The 18,505-nt window shown below is 43.7% G+C and overlaps 1 protein-coding gene across 1 annotated transcript in view; it reads right to left on the bottom strand.

Moving 5' to 3' along the window:
* LOC146770470 (uncharacterized) overlaps positions 1-16,035 on the bottom strand; it is a gene marked incomplete at its 3' end in the record, with an annotated part of 69,034 nt that extends 52,999 nt beyond the window's left edge. The window contains exon 1 of the mRNA XM_085640426.1: positions 15,967-16,035. The remainder of the gene's footprint in view (positions 1-15,966) is intronic.
* Positions 16,036-18,505: the final 2,470 nt, after the last annotated feature.

Raw genomic sequence — 18,505 nt, 5'->3', positions numbered from 1 at the left:
GGGAATTCCGCCGCAGCGCTGGGGGGTGCGGGGGGGCAGCGCGGTGGCGTTGTGCTCATGACGGAGCCACTCCGTCATGAGCCACGGTTGAGCTGTGCTCATGACGGAGCGGTTCCGTCATGACTCCGCCCAGTTGCCTTGTCCCCCCGCACAGGCGGGGAAACAGCACCGCGTGGGCGGAACGGCCGCCAACGGTCGTGGCATGACGGAACCGCTCCGTCATGAGCACACGGCAACCGTGGCTCATGACGGAGCGGTTCCGTCATGAGCGGGGAAGGGGTTAATAAACAAAGAATACAAAAATAAATGTCAGCGCAAGAGCGCTGTCACCGTCAAAACCGGTCATGCAGCTTGCTTTGTGCTTTTATCTTTCCTCTTTTCTGTAGGTAGCAGGATGTATCAGACAGGACGAGGAACGCTGAAATAACGACCCGGACAGGAGAAACGCTGCGACGAGGACGAGGAACACTGCGTCCCGAAAGTGGAAGGTTAGTGAGACGGAGGTGCAATACTTCCCTGAAAAGCAGGATGCAAAGCGTCACTGCTCGAGGGACGCTGGAATTTAACTCGGCTGTCCGGCTTCCACGAATGCGCGCTACCTAGTGGCGGCCATAATTGTAGTTCGCAGGTCCCGGGGGAACCAGCAATCCTGACAGGGGGGTCCCTAAACGTGTTTTCCCCATATAATTTTCCATAGGAAACTTTAGACACAGCTACAGCCCGAACTGCTGAAGGGAATTACACCAAATTTGGCAAAAACCCTTCAAAGGGAAACATGTTGTTTAATAGTAGAACGTTTCCATGTTACTTAATGGTCTAACCTGAAATAAATGTCTATTTAATGGTAGCCGTGCGCTCACTGCCTCTTGTTCTCATTAATTTCCAACTTCTGGCGCCTTTGTTTTCTGGATGGTTGTTTGGATAGCCGCCCTTTGTGGCCCGGTGAACGGCCTAATTTCGAAACTCAGTTGCTGTGCTGTGCTTGAAACAAAGGAAGTACCAGCAAAATGAAGTCAATTTAGTGTTTCATTAGGAAAGGCCAGGCAGAAAACACCTCGGAGCGCTGGTAACACCGCCGTTGCTTTTACTATTGGAATGTAGTATTTTTACATCTCAGCGAGAAGTTGCATTTAAGTTGGCAGTTGTAGGGTTAACAAGCCATATTTCAAGCAAGTCTTTTGGTGGTAGTCTACATCACGAGTCAGACCTTTAAATTATGAATTGTCACCGAATGTTGATGTTGGGAGGAGCTGGCTCACCCCCAATTACTGCTCCAGAGGAATGCCTCCGAGAATGGCTTCACATCTCTATTCATGGCACACAGCTGGGCCTAAGGACTAATGAACGAAGGGGAAACTTGTCTGTACAGAACGTGCATTAAAAGAGGTTCAGACTTTGACAGGGAAGCATTTGTGTACTATTAGAAAGTTTATGAATGAGTGAAGTTGTCTGACAATGTATCCTACAGGGATGGCAACCCCTTCTTGATTTAGCCTCGATTAGTGCCTAATAAAGAAACTTTTTCTCGCCCCTAGGACGTCCTCTCATGGTACATGCCTCAGATATATTTGACTTAAGACTGATGAATAGGTGGGAAAATAGCCCTCGCCTTTCCACAGAATGGTAAGGATGCTCAACCTATCGCCGTATATGTTATGCAAAGCAAGAGACCTGCAGATGATCGTGTGTTGCGTCACAATATTAGGTATTATTTACTAACCCTACTAGGTGTAGTATTCACGCACAACTCAGACTCCATATTTATTCCTAATTCTGACGACGTCGCTGCACACAGAACCCTTCAGTATTTTACAGGAGGAAGTTTTATGTGGAAATACACATGATAACACTAGGTCAAAGTTCACGCCGAGGAACTCATAATCAGGTGGCGCAGAAATTGCTTGTCCGACTAAGAACTGTGTCCTTAATATGATTAATAAGAATCTTTATTTCATAGGTAATTAAAAAGATTCAAATCTTTAAAACACGTACAGTTTATACATCTAAAACACACAGGGGCATATTTAGAAGCCCCGTGGCGATAGGGGCTGCGCCTTATGTTCAAGGCAGCGTTACGCTGCCTTGAACATAAGGCACCCTTTCACGTTATGCTTAGCGTGAAAGAGGCGTACTGTGGGTGTTGTGGTGGGCGTTCTACTGCAACACCCATTGTATTTGACGCTGCTCCCTAAGTACAAGGATGGCGTATATAGGAGGCAGTGCCAAAATTAAGACCAAGAAAATCCTGGTCTTAAGATGGCGAAAAGAGCAGAAAAGCATTATTTCTCCTCTTTTTTTCTTTTTACATGTGTGGTGCCGTATGCAGCACACATGGAAAAAGCAAAATGCCATGGTTGGTTTATGCACAGGAAGGTGTCCCTTCCTGTACATAAACAAACCTTTTTAAAAAAATGCCATTTTAAAACTTTCATGTGTGCTGCACGAAGCAGCACACATGAAAGTTACAAAATGACATTTTAGGATTGTTTATGTGCAGGAAGGGTCACCTTCCTGTACATAAACAAACCTCCCCTGCACGCAGACACTCTTGCACTCTGGTGCAGGGGGCCTGCATTGGCGCTAAGTTGTGAAACTTAGCCCCATCGCAGGGGGAAACGCAAGGCTGCACCACATTCTTGTAAATATGGTGCAGCCTTGCATTTCCGGAGTGGCGGAGCGTGTCGTTAAGCCCAGAAGGCTAACGACACGCTCCGCCACTTCGTCGTACATATGGCCCACAGTTCATATACACCAAGCACATGTGGGGTGGTTAAAACTTAAAAAGGGGATTCTAAAAATAGTAACTAAAGTGCAAGACTGAATATTATTTTATAAGAGGTAGCGGATGAGCTGCATTTCAGCGTTTGCTAGTGAGGCACTTCTAGTGGCCACTGTTCATAAACTTTAGAAAGCACACTGTGATCTTGAAATCCCTTCCCTTAACAGTGGCCGATTTCGTCCTGACAAAAGGGAATGTTCAGTTCTCAAAAAATTGGTTTAAGCCAAAATTAACTTTCCCGCGCAAACCCAAGGCAGGGACACAATACGTGGGTCACTGATTTCCTCTGGTATGGGCAGAAGTTGCAGGAATCTCCTGCCTGTGTAAGTTTTTATCTTTGGAGTATTTCCCCCACATTAAATAGGGCCATTCTCAGCGTTAAAACCTTATGGGCAGATTTATGAGCCCCTTGCGCCACTTTTGCGTCACTTTTAACATGGGAAAAGTGACGCAAAAGTGGCGCAAGGGGCTCATAAATCTGCCCCTTAATTTATAGGATTTTAACAAAAAGAGTCGCAGATAAGGTAGCAGGTTTAACTCACCATAGGTAGCTACTACAAACCGGTTGGGAGGCTTAGATTTTAGTGTGAGGATATCAGGTTTTTAAGGGTTTTGCGTAAAAGGCTTTTAAATGAGTCATATGAGATGTTCAGTGTCCAGGGGGAGGATACATGTAGGCCTGTCAGAGTCATCCAAACTACCTCTTCGGGGGCAATATGATTACTTTGACCATTCTCACCATTGTTACAGCCAATAAGAATACCAAATATAGGTACAGGGCCCCATTTCCAAGGCCCCATGCAAATTAAAAACTCACTTTCACCTTCATCATATTACAGACACAGGTACAGAGGCAAAGATGGCATCAGGGAGTGCCCCGTCATACAGAGATGGCGCACAGTCAGTGCACACCAATGTGCAACTCTTGCAATGAAGGAATAGTGGTCCCGGGGACATTAAAAGTATCTACTGGCAGGTGGGGACAGTCACTTATTACACTTGCCTTCAGGGGGACCTCAGCCCCCCTTTTAAAGCCAGGCCATTTACCCCTTACCTAGTGAAAGGCAGACCTGTTGCTCTAAATATATATATATATATTCACTGAAAAAAACACAGGTTTTAGGGACGTTATAGTTAAAAAAGTATTTAAAAAATCTTTGATATTCACTGAAAAAACCACAGGTTTCAGGGACGTTACAGTTAGAAATTAGCATTTAAAAAACCTTAGAAATTCACTGAAAAAAACATATGTTACAGGGACGTTATAGTTAGTTGGACATTTCACTCGTACAAAACCAGAGAAATTCTGCCATTATAGTTAGTTCAGCTAACTATAACTCGCGCCCCCGCAATGCACTGCTGATGACGTCACATATTACATCATTCATGACATGGTCAGTGACATCACTGATGACATCACTGATGACATCTCAAATGACATCACTGATGACATCACTGTTGACATCATCCACGTGAAAATCTGATGCACCTCCTCACACTCTAATATAACCTTTGATACACCCACTCTAAAATACAGACTACCATTTTCAAACCATAGACACACCAATACCAGTTACTACATACCCACTCACTGATTCCTAGGTCACACTCAGCCACTCATTCACCCATACAATCACTCATACATGAAGTCACTCATCAATCCAACACTATCATATGCACTCATACACCTATACAGACACTCACACACCACCACTCATCCATGGAGTTACTCACACACCTAGTCAGTCATGCAAAGAATCAATCACACTCCCATTTACTCACCTGCACAGTTATACAAACACCACCTCACTTATTCATACAGATACTAATGCATAGTTACTCTCTTATACAATCACTGATACAAGTACACACTCATCCATACAGCCACTCTCACAATCACTGACTCTCACGTATAGTCATTTTTATATTCTAACTCTCACATACACTGCCTTTTACATATGTAGTTACTTGGACATGTACCACTGAAACATCCATTCACTCACCAACACACCCATGCACACACTCACCACAGGAAGTGAATGGTTTCTGGCAACCACTGAACATGACAAGCCTGACCCCTCAAGGATCGTGGGAGGAGTGCCGTACTTTTCGCTCAGTCACTCAAGCTCACTTATTCTCAGAGAGGTATACAGAATACACAGTTTGGTGGTTCAATATATTTATAGAGCCAATGTTATTCTTGTATAAAATGCATGTGTTGCAATAATCAGGAGACAGAAGCAAATGAAAGTGATTACGAGTAACCCTGGGCGTAGTTCGCATAGTAGCGCTATGTGTAGCAACGCGAAGTGCACTTTGCACTACTCGAGCTACACGTAGCTACGCGAACTGCGTAGTGCACTGTGCAAAATGCTGTTCGCACTGGTTGCACAGTGCCGGATGCGTGTCCGCACTGTGCAATCAGTGCAGACCTCATCCTGCACAGTGCAAGTGGTCGTTTTCTGCCGCTCTAGTAGATTTCTACTTGAGCAGCAGCTTTCTCAATGCGGACTGGTAGTTTCTCATTGCGAGTAGTCGCGAGCACACACGACCATTTGCAATGATGTTGCTGAACGCGAATGAGAAAAAAGTCTCGCTGGGATGACATTTTGCTCCTTCGCGGTCGACAACTTGACGTTGAGGACCTCGAGCAAGCAAAAAATGACCGCTACGCATCGTGTGTTTGCACTGTGCTACGTGCAATTCGCATAGTGCGAAGTAGCGCAAACTTAGCAAACTACAAGAGCATAATGTAGTACTTCGCCCAGGGTTAATTACGAGCACCAAAAGAGTGAACGGTAGATACATTTCTACCATGGTGTTAAAACATTAAATATGTGCAGGCATATTAAAAGACAGCAATCAAGTTGAGGAAAATAAAAATCTATGAGGCCTATGTGTCCCCATGTGCCCCCCCCCAACGCTTATGTGCACATACATGTAACCTATGTATTTCCCCTCCATGGCCTTTCTATCATGATGCTTATGCTATAACGTGGCCTGCCATCATCCAGTCTCCCATGAGAGAAACGACAAATCTGTATTGAGGCCTACACGTTTTTCATCATGTTTTCCTGCACTTTCATGAAGCCCATGTTTATGGCTCAGCCAGAGCCGAAAAGAGGTTTCATGCCTCAGAACGCTCTGAAAGCTGCAGCTACGTATCCTTGGCCTTGCACACTTGGGCCTCAGCCAAAGGGGCCCCGACCGAGGTGCCGAGACAGTATTGAGCACGGTTATCTGCTTACTCTTACTGAAACCACATTCTTGCCTGGTGAAGGAGGAATGAACGCGACCCATCTGCAAGGAGGGAGCCCAGCCCTACTGTCTCTCTTTGTGAGATTGCAAAGCTCACGTCAGTAAAAAGCCCATAGCCCCCATGTAAGGCCTCTGCAGTAAATGAAATAAATGAAGAAATAGATGCCACATCGGCTCTTGGTGATGAGCAACCTATGTCACAAATCAGTCCCTGCTCCAGACATCGGATATCAGATAATACAAGATGTGCTGGTCGTCCTGACACTGAAGGCCTCACTCACTGAAGGCCTCACTTCCAGACTTGTCCGGTTGCATAGCAACCCTCCCCACGTCAGTTACACGTCATGCTCGAGTTGAGCACAAGTAAGGCAAAGTTCCAGTACAATTCCAGCAGATCACGCAACCCCCTCCAGGTATCCACCCACACATGACAAATTACCCATTATCATCAAGTGGACGCCCACATGGACGCCCACCTTCACGCCTACTTACACGCCCACATGCTCTTATCTCATTCTCTCTTGCTCTTTTGCTTACGTACAATTGAGAAATGTATATATACTGTACTCTGTGAATAATGTTTTGAGAATATTGAGAATACTTTTGAGTCCCTTTCCAGATCCTTTTTAGTGATGGTAATATTCTCCCTCTGACTCGAGTTATTGGAATAAAGCCCTTTATGAACCTGATACCACAGACTCAGCCTCTTGCTTTATGCATGATCTTATTTATATTTTAAAATTCTGAGAGCGTAATATTTTATTTACCACATAATGGCGCCCGAACAGGGACATCTCTTTCCCCACACGCCGGAGATGAAGGTCCAGTTTTGCCCCCTTCCATAGCCGTGACGGACTTCAAGCGCGCACGTCGCGGGTCTTCCCGCCAACTCCCTCAGGCCAACGAAGGGGACAGACTGCGACCAGGCATCCATACGAGGCGGTGAGGAACGCAGATTGTCCTACCCAGAGCCCACCTGCGAGAGAGCTGTGTCCGAGGTATACAGAGGCCCACCAGATTCTGAAGTTCCGAAGTATCCAAGTCACGAGTCCAGTCCAGTCCAGTCCAGTTTGGTCTAGTCCAGTTCAGTTCCGAGGCCTTCCGTTCCGTGCTACCCGGTGAGTACCGTTGCTGGGGAGGCAGTTAGACGTGCACATTAGGTTGTGCCGGTCAAGACGGGTTTGGGTACACAAATCCGGTCTGCACTGTTTCAGCAGTGTATCTGTACTGTTTAGCAGTATATCTAGTATGTCTTGCATATAATTCAGTATTCTCTAGTGTTAGTATTATGTCAGTAACTAGTTTCCTATTAGTTATCATCGTTCGTTAAATGTTAAATGTTAAATGTTTTAATATGTTTTAAAAATTGTGGTATGAATGAGTGTTCATTATTGTGTTTATTGTAATTTATTGTGTTCAAAATCAAGTAGCAAAGTTTAAAGATGCCGTTCTTTTCAAAATTAAGACAGATCAAAACTAGAAAAGGGGTACTCGAGGAAGCTGTTCCCATTCCACCTAGGGACACTCCAGGGTACTTTATGTATCATAAGCATGGCCTAGATGCCGTATTATTTCTTGATTTATGGGTGGACTACACCAAGGATTTACCAGAAAGTCAGAGGTGGCCCGCAGCTGGGACCTGGGATGCAGATTGCATCATGAGAGTAGAAGAAGAGTTATGGAAAAAGACAGCCAGACAGTCACAGAAAAATGCCATTGAATTATGGCGTAAAGAATTGCATAGACGCACAGAGAAAGCGCTCAGAAAAGAAGAGAAAAGTAGGGAGGATTCAGACAAAGCCCGAGAAAACGTATTAGTTGAGGAAGGTATCCGAGTAAAAGCAGAACAAGTAGACAGACAACGAAACACTCTTATGAAAGAGAAAATGTAGACCAGCTCGGAAGGATGCCATTGAGTTTTGGCGCAAGGAGTCACATAGGAGGACAGAGTAAGTGTTTCACGAAGCAGAGAGAAGTAGACTGGAGTCTGGAAAAGCCAAGGAAAAGATGTTACAGGAGGAAGTGGAGCAGGTAAAATGAGCGCAGGCTGACAGAGAAAGAAATACTGACGTTGCTGGTATTTATCCCGTCCTTTCAGAGGACCTAGCAAGAGTGGCCCCAGTAGAAGGTCCGGTTAGAGTGCCACCGCAAGTACCACGATACATATAATAATGATATAGTAGCCCAAAGGTTCTTGAGCCTCCCACCAAACGAACAGCGCATAGCTGGTGTTTTCATGGTCCAACATTTGATTACGTTGTTAAAAGGGACTTGAGAGGGGTGTAGCTAGGGTAATAGCAACACCTGTGATTTGATGACACCCCTAATGTACAAAGTGTTAACGAAAAAATAATTAGTGAAAAGTTTAGCTTGAAAAAAGAATTGTGGGTATTTCGAATTTGCAAATTGTTCAAGAATACAGGTTTGTGTTCTTGGTGGTCCAGTGAGCCAATGTGCTGGGTCAAGACGGTAAGATTATGACCCCCTGAGAGCAAATTGTATATAAAAATAATTTTTCAATTGGGCGAATTATTGCAGTTTTTATGGAATTGAGTAGTCTTTTTGTCTTTGACAGCTTCAGAGTGAGGAGAAGGTGGGGGCTGTGTAGAGCAGAATGTGATACAGAAATCGGAGACAGATTCTGACCTTGTAGCCAGTGTAGGTGGGGGCCGGTGAGAGGAGCGGAACAGAGGCACTGCTTAGAAAGCTTCTCTGACATCGCATCTGTGTAATGCCTGCAGCCGGAGAGCCTTGGGGGCCAGGAGTAGGAAAAACAAAAAAGATGGCTGGCAGCCCAGGCTCAGGCCGCGCTGAGGGGCTATTTTTAGCTTCTCTGATAAGACAGGGCAGCTGAGAAATGTAAGTCGAGAAAGATTCCCTTGGTCTATTCTGTGCTAAACCAGTGCCCCGGGGAAATGTCTATGGAGAAGATTTGTTTTATTTTTTAGCAAATGTTATATTGCTTCTGGCCAGAAAGTAAAATGTTGCTCTTGCTTGGAATTTTAAGGGCTATATGCCTATATAAAAACGATTTTCAAATTCAGACATTTTTTAATTGTGGCCACAAGCTGCCACCAGTTGCATTGGATAAATGATCCAGTGGTTAAAAGTCTGTGAGGAGAGATGAGAGGTGCGTCTTCGTCTGGGACATTAGGGTACATTGTGTTGACGAAGATGCATAGCTCATTTTTATGAAAAAAAAACAAACAGGTTCGTGTGTTCTTCGTTTTTGATTATTCTTGCTGATTCTGTGTGTCAGACTTGACACGGTGATTTCAGATGGGGGTGTATAGGGCAGGTAAATCAGTTATTGATTATAAGCCTGACAAATTAAGCAGGCCAGAATGTTCGCCTCTGAGCTGTAGGTACAGAAATTGGGCGTCACTGCTCATTTATATATGTTAACGCAATTTGTTTATGCTTTCTGTGCTTGGTATACTGATGGCTTGGCATATGTATTTTGTATATGTTTTGTTTTTGTGTTGTATTGACCAGTCTGTTTAGCGTTTAATACAAAGTTCTCCTGTGCAGTACAGAGATAGTCGTGACGACGGCGATCTTTGCACAGCGCTTGGCTGGAACTTGTTCACAATTACTAAATTTCACAGACATGATATTACCTTTATCATGCTGTCAAAATAGCAGACAACCCGTTATCAGTGTATGTCTAATTGGTGTTGGAGATGAATGAAATAAAAGAAAACGTTATGCAAGACTAAAATATTTTTCACATGACTGCCTTTCTCTTATAGACAGGCAGCCTCGGTCATATGTTTCCAGATTGGACATTAAGGAACCATTATGATCTATGCACTCGCATCTTACCTCTTGAAAGGCCTGTTTTAGATAAGGACTGCCACCCCAGAGTGACAAATGAGGCTCGGTATTTAGGGTAATGAGAAAATATCTGACAGGATTTCCTTTTTAAAGTTTGCTTTAGTAAGCTCATTCTTGTAAGTGGTGGCCCCAAAAGTTGACTTGTTTTTAAATTAGGCTATTTATTGTATAGGTGGAAATTATTGCAAAATGACTGATTTCTTTAGCAGATAAATTATTAATTATTAATTATCAACATTAACAACTGTTCTTAAACCTGGTTTTCCGAATATTTAGGAAGTTTAGCATTCCTATTAGGGCCTCCTAGCATTAATATTGACTTCAGGTTGGTGTAGGTTCACATAATAGGGACATTTGCATATGAGATGTCATGTGGCCAGCCTATGAGCTCGCACAATGGGGTTTGTACATTTGTTAGAAGGATTTCTCGCAATTTCAAATACGCTGTGCATCTCCTATAATTTTGCTTACGCCCAGTAGCTACACACAGGGATTAATAGTGTTGACAAGACACAGGGTTTGATAGTGTTTGACAGCAGTGAAATCTGTTTCAGATTTCATCCTGTCAAAAAGGGGGGGAAGGAGGAGAATATTGGCTTTCTGCTGGCCCCTGAGGAGGTTCGCTTCTCGCTAGCCCCTTAAGAAATTAAGCCCCTTAGAAATTAGCCCCCTTAGAAATTAAGCCAAGGAAATAGGTATGGTGTTTTCCCCTTTTTCTCATGTTTTATTGTGATCTTTCAGGGGAATTAGTCCAAGCCCCTAATACAGCTTCTACTAAAGTCCTCCCTTGGACACAAGAACACACTGTGGCATTTGAAGAATTAAAGAGAGCTTTATGTCAAGCACCAGTTTTAGCAAACCCTGATTACAACAAATCGTTTATGCTTTTTGTGACAGAGCGGGATGGAACAGCACTATCTGTCCTAACACAAGATCATGCAGGAAAACACGAGCCCTGTGCTTATTTTTCTAGTACATTAGACCCAGTAGCACAGGCTTTGCCTGCGTGCCTAAAATCAGTTGCAGCAACGGCCTTAGCCATAAGACAAAGTGACTCGATAGTGCTGGGCCACCCTCTGACAGTACAAGTACCACACGCAGTAGAGGTTCTCTTGAACCGGACACAAACACAACACCTGACTGTAGCTAGACTGACAGGCTATGAGCCAACGTTATTTCAACCACACATAGAGATCAGACGATGCAACATACTGAATCCTGCTACCCTTTTGCCCTCCAGTACAGAAAGCGTTTCACCACACGACTGTGTTGAAGTAATACATACCGTGACTAAACCAAGACAAGACTTGACAGACGTTGCACTCCCAGACCCCGACCTAACACTATAAGTTGACGGCTCATGCATGAGGACAGGGGCGGGAGAATTAGTGGCAGCATATGCAGTGACTACTGATACTGTAATAATAGAGACTAAAAGAATAGACATATTGTCAGTACAAGCAGCAGAGCTCATCGCCCTGACACAAGCGTGCATAAGAGCTAAGCACCTGAGAGTAAACATTTACACCGATTCTGTGGCGAGAAAGAGGTTTCTTGACCTCTCATGGGGCCAAGATACAGCATGGCCCCCTTATTCAAGCCCTACTGGAAGCACTACATTTACCAACAGCCATAGCTATCCTAAAATGTAAAGCACATACTAGAGCCACAGATACCATTTCCCAAGGCAATGATCTGGCAGACCGAACAGCTAAACAGACAGCTCAGACCCCACTAGACATGACAAAATCACAGATACTATCACTGTCCAAAGCCATGACAGTTAGGGATCCTTCCAAGGATGTACAAGACATACAGACACATGCTACTATGGACGAATTAAAGAAATGGTCGGAACAAGGAGGGGTACTGACTGATCAGGGTTGGATGAATAAGGGCAAATCCACATGGTTTCTTCCTGATTCAATGGTACAAATAATCATAAATACCGCACATAGTCCTGCACACTTAGGAGAGAAAGCAATGCTAGACAGCTTACAGAATATATGGTTCTCTTTTACATGCGAATGGTAGCTCATTCTAGAACAGGCTTATCTCCCTATGAAGTGGTCTTTGGTAGACCGCCGAATATGTGGGGCACTCCAATGCCTAAAAAGATTACTGATGTTGATAGTAACATGCTGACAGATTACCTGGCTTCCTTGATGTCTGCACTACTCTCTTGTTGTTCGCAGGTTGCTGCCGCCTTCCCTGACAACACCCAGGTCAAGGAACACTCCATCGCTAATAAGGAACTTTGATAGATCAAGCCCTCTTGAGCCGAGGTGGAAGGCGCCGAAGCCGTTAAAGTCGAGGGACGGAAAGGATGGTTGCACCTTCACCACTTTTTTACAAAGGAAAGACTTTGAACACCATTTTCTAGAGGAGACTCCCCAGAAGTTTCCACAAAGCTAAACTTAGATCTAAAAAGTCAGAACCCGTTTGATCAATTAAGTCCACTAGGTGGTGAAGCGGTTGAACATGTATTCTGGCTTGCATACGATCTTGGACAATAACATTGATAAAAAGAGCAAGATAAAAAACAAATACTGTAAAATATTACGTGGTAGATGTATAGTGACTGTAATTTTTCTATCTCTTCTGTGCATCACGATAATATGTATCAGCTTAATACTACATGCTATTTTTCCTCCTATTGCCTCACTCTTATACTCCTCCACTAATGATACCATAAAGCACACATTTAGTGATCTGCCATCCTATGAGCTATCATATCGACTTGCCTTACGCAACAATACCTTTATTCAGATGCTGCACCATTCACATCAGACTAGCAATGCTACAGACTGCTGGGTCTGTGGCCGATTTCCCCCGTATCAGAAGGTAAAGGGAGTGTTGCCTCTTTTTCCTTTTCCGTTCTCCCATAATGGTTCTTGCGGAGCATGGTTTGCCTTAAATGACATCCATCAACGGTGATGCCAAAGAATACAAAGCAATAACAAGGCTCCACAAGATTGCCCAAAACATACATCAAGACCCAGGCACGTGGACATGGTCCGGTTGGCTCTGGGGATTAATATCGGCTTGGGGATGGAAAGTGTTGACCGTCTGTGGGTTGATACTATTAATGATATTCAGTTGTTGCCTATGTCTGCAGTGTGGCCCGGCCATTTGTGGCCTGTGTGCTACTGCATGTGTTCCACATCCCTATTTACAAAGCATTGAAAATGGAAAAATAATGCTGCAAGAACAGATCGACTGTCTCATGAAAATAGACGTTACATAGGGGGTTCACTAGGGTACAAGGAGGGAATGAGGAAAATAAAAATCTATGAGGCCTATGTGTCCCCATGTGCCCCCCCCCAACGCTTATGTGCACATACATGTAACCTATGTATTTCCCCTCCATGGCCTTTCTATCATGATGCTTATGCTATAACGTGGCCTGCCATCATCCAGTCTCCCATGAGAGAAACGACAAATCTGTATTGAGGCCTACACGTTTTTCATCATGTTTTCCTGCATTTTCATGAAGCCCATGTTTATGGCTCAGCCAGAGCCGAAAAGAGGTTTCATGCCTCAGAACGCTCTGAAAGCTGCAGCTACGTATCCTTGGCCTTGCACACTTGGGCCTCAGCCAAAGGGGCCCCGACCGAGGTGCCGAGACAGTATTGAGCACGGTTATCTGCTTACTCTTACTGAAACCACATTCTTGCCTGGTGAAGGAGGAATGAACGCGACCCATCTGCAAGGAGGGAGCCCAGCCCTACTGTCTCTCTTTGTGAGATTGCAAAGCTCACGTCAGTAAAAAGCCCATAGCCCCCATGTAAGGCCTCTGCAGTAAATGAAATAAATGAAGAAATAGATGCCACATCGGCTCTTGGTGATGAGCAACCTATGTCACAAATCAGTCCCTGCTCCAGACATCGGATATCAGATAATACAAGATGTGCTGGTCGTCCTGACACTGAAGGCCTCACTCACTGAAGGCCTCACTTCCAGACTTGTCCGGTTGCATAGCAACCCTCCCCACGTCAGTTACACGTCATGCTCGAGTTGAGCACAAGTAAGGCAAAGTTCCAGTACAATTCCAGCAGATCACGCAACCCCCTCCAGGTATCCACCCACACATGACAAATTACCCATTATCATCAAGTGGACGCCCACATGGACGCCCACCTTCACGCCTACTTACACGCCCACATGCTCTTATCTCATTCTCTCTTGCTCTTTTGCTTACGTACAATTGAGAAATGTATATATACTGTACTCTGTGAATAATGTTTTGAGAATATTGAGAATACTTTTGAGTCCCTTTCCAGATCCTTTTTGGTGATGGTAATATTCTCCCTCTGACTCGAGTTATTGGAATAAAGCCCTTTATGAACCTGATACCACAGACTCAGCCTCTTGCTTTATGCATGATCTTATTTATATTTTAAAATTCTGAGAGCGTAATATTTTATTTACCACAAAGTGTACTCCTACTATGCGAACCCTACTCTAAATGCTTTTAGAGTGTGTGTAGCCAAGAATCCTCTCAAGGGATGATCCGACCCCATTACTTGATGGAAGAGAATGAAGGAACCCGCCTTGGTCACAATTTAGTCCCCTCTCCCCGAATGTCAGACCACTGTGTGGTGAAGTCTCAGAATGCAGGGACCCTCGAAATCAGCGGAAGTGCCTCCTCTGCTAATCTATCAAAGCTGCCGATCTTTCATGGTAGAAAGTGGTCTTATGATGTGTTTATCGATTAGTGATGTTATGGATTGTGGATAGCCCTATCACCCTTGGATGAAGACAACAATGACATTTGTACATGGTGTGGCTAGATATTAGACGTCATGTACAGGGGATTATGATAATGTTGTCAGAAGCCTTATGCATAATGAGTTTAGATTTGAAGCAACATTGTCAGGTACCTAACTGTGCAAAAGGTCACAGCTGAAAAAGTTATTATGAAAATGGCAGGCCAATGTAAGCAATGAGACACTTTGCTGCATGGGCCTAACTAGGGAATATAACTGTATGAGTGGTTCTCTGACTCAGAGTAGATGTATCTGTGACTGTATGAGTATGTGAGAGGGTGTGCGAGTGGCTGTATGGATATGTGACTACCGAGTATCTGTATGGGTGTGTGAGTGGTTTTCTGGGTCTCTGAGAGGGTGTGAGAGTGGCTGTACAGGTGAGTAAGTGGCTGTGTGAGTGTGTAAGTGGGTAATGTGAGTGTGGGATGGGTGGGTGGATATGTGGCTGTGTTGATCTCAGAGTGATTCTCTGGTTCTGTGAGTAGATGTATCAGTGACAGTATAGGTGTGTGAAGGATGTGTGACTGACTATCTGTATGTGTGTGGGTGTATGGATGTGTGAGTGAGTTTATGGATTTGTGAGTGGATATATGTCTGTGTGGGTGGGTGTATAAGATAGAGAGTGTTGAGTGGGTCTGTGAGTAGGTTATTTTCTTTCCAAAGGGTCTGGATCTGTGGATCCACACAGGGGCCACGATGAGTGCTGCGGTGGATCAGAGGATCCTCGTGAGTTAAAATTAAAATCTTTTTTAATTTGTTTTTGCCCATGAGGGTCCTGCACAGACCCTTCCATCGGTCCCTTGGTGTGAGGATACCTCTACTCTGATCCCTTATACACTATTTATACTTCCCCCGTCCCCGTGCCCCGATTCACGAAATGGCAGCTGCAACTTTTCGCTCAGGTTGGCTTTATGTCTCTAGATATACATACATCTTTTTTCTTTAAAAGCTCCAAAACTACAGAACAGATTTACACCAAATTACAACAAGCATCGGCAAAGCCAATAGGTCTCCACAATGCCCAAGTTCTGAGATATTGGCATTGTGAATTTGAATGTCTTTTAGCCATATTTGGCCCCCTAATTAATGTTACTGTTACAGTGTTAATGTTAGTGTCTTAGTGTTGATGTTACTATGACAGCGCCCAAAAGCAACAAGAAACAAAAATGTGATTGCAAGGTGAGAAAAGATTGTCAAAATAAAAGAAAGCTAACTATCGAAAATAAATCTTTGCAATTTTGTTTGTTCTGCTGGGCACGTATTTTTCCAGTCAAATGCCTTCTGTGTGCATCGCACTTAAAGTTAAAAAGAACGAAATATTACCTCAATCATGTAGGGAGCAGCGGATGAGCACTGACGAGGTTGATTAAGTTTTCCTTCTGGTTTCTGCCTATAAAATCCAAGAGTAAATCACAATTAACGCAAGAGAAAGGTGCCCAGAGTGCGAAAAAATAGCGCTGTTACACAGGCCAAAGGTATAATAATGGGGTGTCATCGTTGGACACTCCCGTTGTTTTACACAGAGCTGCATTAAAAATTATTAAAACCATGATATTTATAGACATTCTCGTCATTTTTTTATACAAAAAATATATGTACACCCATGGACGCGTATATGGCTTACACTTAAAGCAATGGGTTCCCAACAAGCCTCCTACGTGATGGTCCGATCCAAATAATACAATGGGAAACACTTTTCAGGCAGCGGGAATCAAAAGTAAACCGCGCTTGTCACTGGACAATACAGTCGAACGAAAACCCAACCACAGAACGAGTAAATGAAATGAGGTAAACTGTTGTAACATCCATCAGAAACCCACACAAATATGAAACTACCCTTTGTTTTCTGACTCGCCTGCCTCTCAGAATGTACGATGTTTATCAAGGGATCTTATCTCTTTGTGCGAGTAACATTTAGTATGCAATTCCGCTAACTCCGACGCTGCATACTTTCAGCTAGATTCACAGGCTGGGGGATGGGTGGGAACCTGCTGATTTAATTTTGCCACGATCAGCTAATGTGAAGCATAGCCTCACTTCAGCTAAAATACCCAGGCACCTTAAAACATAGATTGGATTGTCGTGTAGTTCCTACAAATCTATAAGGGATCTGCTTGTTTAGACAACAAACTAAGGTATTGGTGTCCAGACTGATTCCAGACACCCAGAGGGTATGTTAGTCCGCAGACCAGATAGATCACAGTGCCACTATGAGCCCCTCTTACCAAGGAGTGAACAGTTTCTGGCAACTATTGAACATGACAACGCTGATCCCTCAGGGACCGTGGCAACAGTACAGTACTTTTCGCTCAGTCACTTATGATCACTTGTTCTCAGAGAGATATACATAATAAAATATGGGGACATGATCAATAAGCATTTATTGAACCAGCGTCATGCTAGTTTGGCTGTGTTTATCTTGACCACTGCAGTTCCCTTGTTTCTGATAATGCATGTTACTCGATGACATCCATGGGGGTGCAGGTGCATCTTTCATCTCCATATAGGCCCGAGGGCAATTCTGTTGTGGAGCAGATGAACTGTGACTTAAAGCAGTCTTTAATGGCAAAGGTATTAGGTACGGGACGGGGCTGGTTGACTCATCTTTATGGGGTGTCAATGTGCACTTAACAACCTCCCTAAAAGAATTCTGGATGGGAGGAGCCCATATGAAATGCTCTTTGGCATCAAGATGTATGTTCCAGACCTTGATGGTCTAAACATTGTGGCCGCAGCCACAACCTTTGACATAGATAATCACCGTACTGCCTTGCAGAATCTACAAAAATGTTGTGACTCTCTGGTGAATGCACATTTGCCTTCGACTCGCTCATCGGATGCAGCTGTTCTGATTCCTGCCTCTGGCTGGCTTCCTAAAGTTAGTGATCTGGTTCGTGAAAAGGTGGCAATCAAGAAAGAATTCGGTCCATCTTACTGTGCTCCTGTTCCAGGGCTTGGTCTTCAGGGTACCTGAACTGTGATTCTACCTCCTCTTTCAGGATTCAAATACAATTGTTTTGTTTCCATTGAACATGTCAAGTTACACCATATGGCCGATTCTAAATAATATGCCTAGAAGTGTCCCACAATAGAATGTTGTTTAGGGGCAAGGACGGTGCACCATATGACAGAATTCAAGAAGCTTCCAATCTTGCGAAAAAAAATATAAATCCTTTATTCTTGTTTAATCTTTAAAACGAGGCACAGCCAACGCGTTTCGTTCCAATGGAACTTCGTCAGGGCTGAAAAGAATACAAATATAAAACAATATACTAAATAGGCAGAAACAGTACAAATATAAAATACATACTACATAAATATATATACAAAAACACTAACTCTAGACATAACGAGACTTCAGGATGGTTAAACATGAGAGTCTAAAAGGAAGGGGGAAAGGAGATATCCTACATATACAAAAAAACACATACATTTACTTAATAAGACAGAAATCACCGTATTTGTACATGTGTACGTATGTGAATAGCCTTAGTGAGTCGAATATGGCTAACAGAGTTTTTGATATAAAGTAATTTTTTTAGGCTTCGTACAAATCAAATTAAATAGCATATAGGAGAAACATATATAACACATATATATAAACACCACAGATGTGTAGGAACCATATTACAGGCACATGAATTGAAAAACAGCAAGAAGCTGTTTGGCAGCAGTTAAACACCATCATCCCTGGTTCTCCCCGGCCACTGGAGGGAGACGTCGAGTCATCAGTTGACCTGGTACCTGTTACATCTACTTCACATTCCACGATTGAAATAGTTTATTCTGATCCACCCCTTCGGATGTGCGAGCTTCAAGTTCTTATCCAGACTCACAGCCTCCTCTAGTCCAACTGAGTTCT

The sequence above is a fragment of the Triturus cristatus genome, unplaced genomic scaffold (genome assembly GCF_964204655.1).
Source record: "Triturus cristatus unplaced genomic scaffold, aTriCri1.1 SCAFFOLD_797, whole genome shotgun sequence".
NCBI classification, from domain to species: Eukaryota; Metazoa; Chordata; class Amphibia; order Caudata; family Salamandridae; genus Triturus; species Triturus cristatus.
The sequence above is the reverse complement of the archived record's forward strand: the minus strand, read 5'-3'. Positions and strand labels throughout refer to the sequence as shown.